We start from the raw sequence: 10,480 nt of genomic DNA on the forward strand, positions 1-10,480 counted from the left end.
CCAACATCCCACAGCCAAACCCTGGTCTGCATCAGCAGGGTTTGCCTTCCTGATCCCTGATGGGAGGCACAGCCTTACAAAGACCATGTTAGAGTAAAACCTAAGGCACTGTCAGGCTCTTACAGAGATTCACATGAAATAAAAGCAGCTTGAAAGGACCAGAGCAACCCCAGAATCTGATGGGATCACAGGGAAGAAGGGATGATCTCAAACAAGATGCACAGATCACCAAGGTAAGCCAAGTGCTTCATGTCCCTGGCTGAGCATGCTAAATAATGATAACAGAGTGAAAATAGGGAAAAAAAATCTTGAAAACTGGAAGAAAAAGCTCAGCTCATTGAGATATTGCTAGTCTAGGCAATGCTTAAAGCCCAGGTAGGATTTGACATTATTAACATTTTTCTGGGCACCCAAGGACCCTGACAGAGATCAGAGTAGAGCTTTTTAGTTTGCGGTGGTGGACCTTTGCTCTGAGAGCAAATCTCTACTCCCTGGTGTCTGTCACTGAGAAGCAATTTGCCTCTGCAACTCCTTGAACTTGTAAAAGCCAACAAAGGTTCTGGATTGTCTCAGGTTGGACAGGATTATAGCAATGATGCTATCTCATTGCAGCACAATTGTAACAGCTGTGTGGATTATTATATTCTTGCATGTTTTTCTTCTTCCCTTGCTAAAAAATTATGTGTGCAGAGGCCAGAAAGCAGACAAAAGGTTATTCACTCATTTGCCTCTCCATACTCCTTCACCCCCTAAATGTGGCAGCACATCCCTCTTACAGCAGCCTGTGCCATTCCTGCCAGCCACTAAAACTCAAGCCCAGATGAAGTTTTCTCAGTACTATAGCCTGAAATACTGAAAATTCAGCAAAATTTCACTCACTGCAATGGAAAGACCCTCCAGTGCAGGGTTTTAAAAATGAAAAATAGTAATTGTTTTTTGAAGCACATGCATTCAATACGTACGTCACGACTGCAGGTTTCATGGATACAATGGAGAAATGCACTACTGCTATTTAGAAGTAAGACTACACTTATTACAGTCACAAGAGATTCGCAAAATAACACTACTGCCAACACAACAGTCACAGAATTCATCGTTACCGCCTGCAGCAGGGTCACCTCACTCATTGTTACTGCCTGCAGGCAATTCACGAGGTTTAATATTACAACCACAGCAGATTCACAGAAGACACCATCACAAACACACTAAATACTAACATGTGTGTTAGTTAATTACCTGAGAATACAAACTTAAAGCACAGCGAATATTTACTTACCCAATGATGAAATTCTGTCCTTTAGAGGGATCGCTATCTCTCTGGTAAGGGTTCTCAGTGCATTACCTCAGCCCGCATCCTGGCTAAGGGGGAAGAGTCTCCTTGCAAAATTGGAGAAGTGGCTCCCCCTTCTCAGACTGAATCCAAGGGGTTTTATTTGATTTTTTTTGTCTGATGTAGGTGACAGTGGGTAGGACTGTGTCCTAGTGGACAATGCCACTTTCCATGTTTGTCATTAGCAGTGATCCCCCTATCTTATGCCCTACCTGTTGCATATCTCTGCATTGTCTGGGCCCATTAAGGCCAAATGGAGACCCTCTGGCTTGTAAGACTCTGCAATAGTGGCTTGATTGGGACTCAGGGCATATTGTTTGTTGAAGGAATTCCAAGTCTCAGCACAGGTTTCAGTTCATTGAATTATGCAGCAATGCCCATTTAGTCTTGTGCAGGGCCACTCAAGACCAAGCTATCTACACAGCTCCCCATGGGTTGTCTCTGCTGAGATGGGGCCTCAAGGCAATCCAAGCCACTGTGCAACCCCCCATGAGTGGCCTCATGGGCTTTGACATTGCTGCTTGATGGTCTAGACATCGCTGAAACCTGTTTGTGGCACTCTGAGCCAGGTGACCCTTACACTCACAGATACGCACCCAGCTTGTCGGCCTGTGTGCCTGTGTGAAACACGGCGGGTTTTTTCTGCCCCCCCCCCCCCCTTTGGGTCTGTCTGGGATTAATTTTGCCAAAGCGGAGCAGTGCAGTGAGGTCTCGTGTGTGTCCCCTAGGTGGCACCCGTGACTGTACAGTGACTGTCCCCACGCTGTCCCTACAGGTGGGGCTCACACCCACACCCACAAGCATCACAGTGCCTCCTGAAACCCCCCGCCCGGTCCCAAACAGCTTTTCCTTGGAGATACACGTTTTCTTAAACTCGGCAAAACTCTTCGCCCGTATCTCCCGCGTGTTGGCAGCGAGAGAGTTCCCGCACGTGCATTGCGCTGGGGTCCTGCACTGTAATTCACCCCGTTAGCAGCAGTGATAAGCTCTGAAACATCCTTCGCAAGCTGGGCTTTAATCTTGCTTACTTTGCAACAATGGAAATGAAAGCACAGGGGAGCCCCTGGTTTGCCTAAAGCCACAGAGCCGAGCAGAAAGCTCACAGGGCTGAAAAATACGGAGAAAAACAATGTCTGATTTCCCAGACCACTGCTGCCAACAAAGGAAACTGTATGGTAAACTTCCAGTCCCTACAATTCTGTGAATCTGTGATGCTGGTCTGGGTCCCTCTCATGTTGGGGAGACATGAGTGGGGCTGGCTTTTTGGGCTCTGGCTTGTTTTCGTCCGATTTTCTACAGGTTCCCATCTGCCTTCCTGATCTGCTGCTGTCACTGCTTCCCTCCTCATCACCCTCTGCTGTTTCATCAGCTCTTCTCCTCCTCCTTCATCTTCCCATGCTCCCTTTATGCCTCCTCAGAGGCAGCCCATCAGCCAGCTCTGCCCCCCAGGGACCTCTGCACCCTCCCAGCCAGGATGATGGCAGCTATGCCTGTTTGCTTTGCCCCATCCGGGAAGGCGAAAGAGGAATGTCTGGGAAATCCCAGCTCTTGAAGATGAGGAAAAGCCAGGGAGGCACAACCCCCTGCAAGCAAATATCTGATGGATTGAACACACTGACATCAGATTGTAGGGCCCTGGAAATAATCCTGGACTTTGTCCTCTCCCTGACGAGTGGAGGTTGAGGGGATGGAGGTGCCTCAGAGAAGCAGGTCTCTGACCTACATGGCTCCACTGGAGAGCAGGATGTTGTCTCAAACATGCTGCCTGTAGAGCACATGTGTGAATTTGCTTGGGAGGCAGTTCAGCGCCCTGGGAAGGGATGGGGTGCAGCAGACTCTAGCACTGGCTCAGCACGCTGGCAGCATGACATAAATCACCAACTGCTCTCCCTGCCCATGCTGCTTTGTCTGCTGAGAGTACAGCGGTGCACCACACAGGATAATAAATTTCTGCTCTCTGCCCGGAGGCAGTGACAGATCAAGCGATTTATTTAGCACTGACCTCCTCGCACGTGGCACTGCTCGGCAGCAGGCGATGCAGCCATGGTGGAAGCCATTCAGACATAAGGCGGCCAAGGACAAGAACACATCCCTCTTCTTTCAAAAAAAAATTTACCTTGCTGAGGCATTTCTTGGAGCCTTGTTATTAGGTGTCTTAGGACACCAGCCCATAGAGCATCACTCTGGGGCAGGACCGGGGTCCCATACTCTCACAGACCCTCAACAGCTCAGTGTGCCCATCTAAAACCCCAGTAACCAAGAGAGGCTTTTACACTGATCCCCGCAAGCGTGGCTCATTCCATAGGAGCAAACTGAATCTCTGGAGGACACCCAGACCTGAGCTGCTTGTACGTGGGGAGGAACAGGGACCTTGGCAAACCCACCACGCACTAAATAACTGAACCTGCACAAGCTTAAGGAGACAGGGCAGGTGATGTTAAGAGAGCTGGTGTATTCCTGGGCTGAGATTAGCTGTCAGAAAGATCAACCAGCACTAGAAAGCCCAAGAACAGAGGAGAACCACAAATGATGTTACTGGAGACCTGGGTGAGCAGCCCGAGCCGCCGCTGAACTCATGGCCTGACCTGTTTCCCCCTGCCCGCTCCCCTGCCTGCTGCTTCACAGCTAATTTTAGGTTAAAAGCCTTTTATCAGCTGCCAAGCCTCCAGTATGCTCCAGGCACTCTGTAAGAACCAAGTCTCCTCCCCATGGCTCTCTGAAGGGAAATATTTGAGATTTTGAGGGCGGCAGAAGTGACAGCTTCCTGTAAAGTTGCCATAGCTCCTGCAATCTGCCTTTGAAAGTGCCCAGGAAAAATATCTCCAGCACCAGAACTTCTTGAAAGCCATTTCTATGCCTCACTTGGCCTGTTTTGGCACCTTCAGCTTCAGGGGAGCCTCTCACCTGAGCTTTTAAAGGCAGCAGATTCATCAGCCTTAAATGGGGCAAATTTTGCATTGTGCATCTTGCTGAGCACACCTTCCAGCTGGAGGTAGCTTTGAGCAGACCAAAGTGCTGAGCCAGAGCCAAATCTTGCAAAATTAGTTAATTTAGATGTTTATGCTCAAGTTAATGGGAATGTGGAGGCTTTAGCTGTGTTGAGTCATCCTGTGTAGCAACAAAAATCCAAGCAGAAAAAGACCCATGAGGCCACATCACTGCTCCAGAGTGGATGTGATTGCCTTTCTGTAAAACTCAGTAGCTGGGATGACAGACTGTGCCTGGAAGACCTGAGCATGGATTTCATCAGCTCACAGGTAAGAGGGCTGTCAATGCACCTTCTGCTGGAACATGAACAAAGCAGCAGCTCTAGCTGCTGCCCAATTCCTTCCTCTGTGTAAGCTGTAAAGCTGCAGTTATCTGTGCTGCCATCATGGATGGTTTCTGAGCTGCTTCTCTGGATAATTGAGGGGGAAAAAAAGTCCGATTTATTGTAGAATTGTATTAGATGCTAAGGCTTCTAACTGCATGTCCTGGCCCTGCTCTGGAGTCCCAGCACCCTGAAGACTCTCATCTCTGCAGCAGAAAGGAAAAAGCAGGGGAGATGGATGGTAAGAGGGGAATGAGGTATATCAGGTATCTGTCAGTGCATGCATGAGGCTCTGCTGGTGGATTCAGTTCCGCTGAATTGCAGTGCCAAGAGATTTGGGGAGGGCATCCTGTCTTGTCGTTCAGCACACCCAGTGCCGAGCAGCCAAGATATGGCAAGGGAGGTCTGCCCTTCCCCAGTGCACACCTGAACCATGACATGGACTACTGACCTCACACAGTCTGGGGCTGCCCATGGTGTGTGGAGAGGTTAGGCTCAGATGGAACCCAACCAATGCTGCTTTTTCACTAGCGAGCATCATTCCTGCCCACAAGCATTCCCTGGTAGCCTGAGGTCAAAAACTCCCCATGCCGAAGCCCAGATGTGAAAAATACCTCTAGCTTCATACCTGAGTCCATCCTACATAGTCTAGGACATGCACAGGGGAGGTAGGGGAGTCAGGTTGCACGGAACAGAGGGCTTCTGCAAGTGGGATATACTGCTTTGCAGAGACATAGAAAAGGAGGAGAAGCTGGTCCTCTCTTCTCTTTATTTTATCCCAGAAAAGGTAATGCACTGCTCCAAAGGTAGCTCTGCCCTATCATTAACTCCTCTACAGAAGCAATTACTGCAGTTGCCACATCAATGCTCTGTGCGTGTGGAGGGAGGCACGGGCTGCCACGCACAACTTCCCATTCATACGAGGCCCACCACAAAGACATTAAAGAACATCTGCTGAAGAGGGAAATACATCCCAGTCCAAACTAGATCCCTTTCTGCAGACCAGCTTGTGATTTCCTCTTTCCCCCCCTGTAATAAACTGCAGTCCCTTTGTTGACCTTCATTTGGCAGTTAATTAATCCAAATGAAGGAAAATTCCTGGTTGAGCAACGATGGATTAAAATGTGTATGAGAAATACAGTTAGCAAACCTCCAAGGACATTAACCTCTATGGAATGGAGTGTTATTGGTATATTAATAATCTCTGTGCTTCTCATGGACTGAGGGACTGTATAAAACAAGAGACAAGACCAAAAAAATGCCCAGTAAATGACTGTCCTTCTTCTAGTTCCTCAGGTGAAGCAGTGAGGGCCTGCAGGATCATGCTTAACATGTACCTTGGTAGAAAGAGGACTTTTACCTATGTGGTCAAATTATTTTATCACGGCAGCTCATAGGCAAGCTAGCTTTCCATCACTTCCCACAATAACCACCTCACCCGTACACAGGCCATAGCTGGAGAAACAAAGGAGCTGGAAAGTTTTGGGACTCATCCAGTGTCAGGAGATCTTCTGTGAGATGACTGGAAGGAAAAGATGCATCAGCATCACAAAACACCCAAAGAAATTGGACTGAGAGGATACAAAACTGGACCACACATTGCCAGACTTCTTTTGGCTGCATGTGCAAAGCACTTTGTACCAGCACCATCCACCAGTCAGGAATGTTTTCCCAAGGGCTTAGAACAGAGGATCACAGCTTTGGAGGACACAGCCACACAGAACACCCCAAACAAAGGCTGAGTCCATGTTCAGGTTGCACTTCCCTGAAAGCAGATGGAGACAGGGCCTTACGTCAGCCTTGAGCTGGGATATGGGTGGCATCCCCATATCCAAGCTCTTTTCCCTGGGGGAGACTGCCAGTCACCATCATGCCAAATGGAACGGTTGCTATGAGTAACAGCCAGCACCACCTCCGACACACCCACCTTCTGGCTTCCTCCCATCTCCCAGAGCAAAGGCCCAAGCTGGCTGGTGTCTTGGCATGAACCCCCCCCCCCAACTAAGGCATAAGAGAAGGAAGGGGAAACATTCAAAGAAATCCCACCAACAGCCCTTACAGGAAAGCTAAAGACCTGCCCAGACAATTGCCTGATCCAAGTCCTCTTCATACCCTTCCCAGCACGATCTTGCTCAGCCTCCCATGTCCATCTGCCCCGAGGGCACCAGGTCACTTCATCTCCGCCCTTTGTGTCACCACAGAGATGTCTTTTATAGAATTTTACATTATGTTTGGATTTTTATTTTGCTGGTTTTTGTTCTCTGTGCGTCATTCCTTCGGGGTTTTGATTGCCTTTTGGAGATGAGGAGATTAATATTTCATCAAATGTACGGGGAATAAATAACCAGATGTGAAAGACATCCAGAATCTCTCCTGCCTTGACTGGCATTTACAGACCGGATGAATAGGGAGGTGTTTTGCCACAAGCCATTTCTCAGGAAGTCACAATTTTTGTTGTGATCTCTGCAGGACACTTCCACCATCCATGATGTAATGATGCCCAGGGTGATGTCATCATGCCCAAAGGAAGGATTTATCGGTTGCAATATGTGCAACACTGTGGATGGGGTCATAGCACTGGCAGGTACCCAGAGGCACAGGCATATCCCTGCATCAGCAGAGCTGTAGCAACCACCACTCCTGCAACAGCATCATGTGCACCATGCAGTTCCTGGCCATCCATGTAACAGCATCACGTGCAATGCAACAGCAGCACCTTGGAAGGGAGGAAGGGGTCCCCAAGCTGCTGAGAGAGACAGCCACAAACAGGAGGGCTCAATGCTGCCAGGGTTGTGAGTCTCATTCACATGGTGCATGAAAGCAGAGCACTTTTGGCTGGTGGATTGAAGGGATCAGTTGCCAGAGTAAAATCGTGGAGTTTTTCCCAACCACAAACTGTGGCATTTCATTTGATCAGAAATGCTGATTAGCAAATTCTGGTTGACTTAGCTAAAAGCATTTTGATTGAGGAAAATAATAATTATGACTATTACTATGATTAGTTTAGCATTCTGCCTTGGAAGTTTAATTAGCTGTAAAACAAAACCTTTTGTGTTTCTGCTCCATTCAAAATTGACACTTCCTCCCAAAAGAAATTTGAAAAATATGACAAGCTATTTTAAGAACCTCAGAAATCAAATGAGATGTTCTGTTAGATCCCAGATCTTTGTGGATTTCCCGTCTTCCTTGAGTTTGCTTGTTTTAATTTGCAGTTTTGATGGTTTTCCTACCATGGTACCTCCTATTGATGCACACAATCTGGGGAAGGGGTGAGGAGAAAGGTCAAGAGGGAATTATCTATGTACTGAAGGAATCAGTCATTTGCAGCATGGAGCAGCAGAGTTGGATGGGATGAGTAGGGGTCTGAAGCATACAGTGTCCATCCAAGCCTTTCACAAGGTCTTCAGGACCAAGAGACCTTTCTGTCACACAAGCTCTAAGGTAATAATCATTAAAGGAGGTTGTTGATTGAGTAATCAGCCTTTGGTTTCCCTTCCTGTAATGTATTTGGTGAGTCTGTGGTTTAAGCTTTCCTGCTCTTCCTTTCAGAGCAGCTGTAAGGCTTGCAGGGACAAGGCAGGCTACACAGCCTGCTCAAATACAACAGGACCACCTGAATTTGGGGCATGGTTATACAATGTAGTGACCTGGAACCAGGGCAACCTGGTCCCAGCAACTGCTTTCTTTTGTCAGGCAAAATTGGTGAGCATGTCCTTCCTCTCACTGCATGTCTAGGAGGAAGAAGAAGGGTGAGGCCAAAAAGCTTGAAACTGGATTTTAAAACCAGGGCAAAAAACAAGTCCCCTGGGAGAAGCTTGATGTGTTGTGGTACCTCAGCCTGCAGTTGCTAACGCAGCTCCACGTGCTGACAGTCCTTCCTCCTCTGAGCACTGCACTGAAAAGCATCCTCAGCTTTGCTGTGTTTTCAGCTGAGAAGCCACACTCCAACCTTCCATCAGCCTGATCAATACATCCATGATACTGAGGATTGTATTTTCCCTGCAGATATCCCACCTGGAAGCAAAGTCCCACAGCCCACACTGCTACTGATGTCCAATGCTGGAGGCAGGGACACACACGCCGTGTTCTCCCGGTGCAGGGACTGTCCCCAGTCTCATCCCCATTGTGCAGGATGGATACATGGAGTTGGGTGTTTTTCTCAGGCAAGTGGAGGGGATGTCTACAGGGACAATGTGTGAGCACTGCTGTGGCATTAAGTCATACCAACAGCACTGTAGAGCAGCTGTCATTGAGCTGCTCAGAAATAGGAGTGTCAAGCTACATGCAGTTATATAAAACAATAATAATAACATACTGAAGGCAGACAAAGTCAGACTAAATCGCTCCTCTCCCTCCTTCCTGGAGATGGATATTTCTCTTCATTCTCCCCATCCCTAATACCCATCTCCCACGTTTGTCTCTGAGCCACACTGAGGAGTTTGAGATTAACCATGACGAATAGACTGATTTCCTTGTTTCAGGGACTGGTTTATTTTTCCTTTGCCACATCTGACAAGTTGTGTTTTACTATAAATCCCCTCAATTAGGCCTTTCAAACAGAACTGCAGCCATTTCCTTGATATATGGGGAAGGAATTATCTTTAAGTTCCTGGCAAGCAAATCCTTGACTAAAAAATAGTTGATATTCACTTTTTCTTTCCTCCCATCACCCTGCACCTTGGGCATCTAAGAAAGCATGACCATTGCACATGCCCCATTCAGTTGCCATGGACAGGCTGACAAAAGGATGATTCCCAGGGTCTCAGTGTGGAAATAGGGTCTCCAGTGCTTCCAACTGCACTGGGTCTCCGATGTCCTGAGGTGCGCATAGCACTGAGCAGCCCCCCAAAACCAGAGCGTGGGGCTGTGTCCTAGACCCATCATGCGCTCAGTGAATGGCCCGAGTACAGGCTGCTCAAGGCTGTGGGACCTTTCTCAAGCTGTTTTTGGAAAATTTTGCATTTTCAATTGGGCTTATTGAAGTGCAAGATAACACAAGGGTGGCTCTGGAATGTGCCTTACCCTGACACTTGTCAGGGGTAGGGATATTAGGAGACCAGAGATTTACATATTTTCAAACTTCTTTGCCAAAGCAATGACACAGTTGATTAAATCCATCTAATGCCAGAAGATTTATGTCTCTGTTGTTTATTCCCTTTGATTACTGGGCCAGAAGCATTTACCCTTTGTGGCCTGGATGGGCCATTGGTTGCATCCATGTGCTGGGGTGCAGCCCTGGCTGGCCACTCTCACTTTGGTCCAGCAGATGCAGGAACGACCTTTATCACCTTCTGACCTCTCCCATGCTTCGGAGACAGAAAGCAGCTCAACAAAGATGGATGGAAGCTTCAGCCATGAATCCATGAAAGGGCACTGCCCTCCTATTGATCTGTCTGTGATACGCCACGGTCTGCAGTCGTTTGCAGAGGCAGAGGCTGTTACTGGGATGAAGCAGGGAGCACAGTTCAGCACCCCATGAGAGGCTGTTGGCCGATGCACCAGCATCAGGTAGGGGAAACATCTTTGTTTCACCCCAGGACGGTGAGCCTGGCTTCCCAGCAGCACACCTCGGCTCTCCTCATTTCCTCAAGGAAAGAAGAAACCATAACTTGCTGCCTGACTTTCTGCTGCCAGGTCACCACAGGCTGGTGGAGCCTGGCTTGCTCCCCAGGGTCAGCACAGCAGCCTCAGCTGGGATGAACACCTCCCACCCCACCCCCAAGCCCCAGGCAGGTGCAGAAGGAGTGCCCTCAAATTTCCCTGGCACAGAGAAGCATGTTTCACTCAGACAGAGATTTATCTAGCTCGGAGATGGACCTAAGCCTGGCCACAGTGTCCAC

The sequence above is a fragment of the Gallinula chloropus genome, assembly GCF_964237585.1.
Source record: "Gallinula chloropus genome assembly, chromosome: 26".
Lineage (NCBI taxonomy): Eukaryota > Metazoa > Chordata > Aves > Gruiformes > Rallidae > Gallinula > Gallinula chloropus.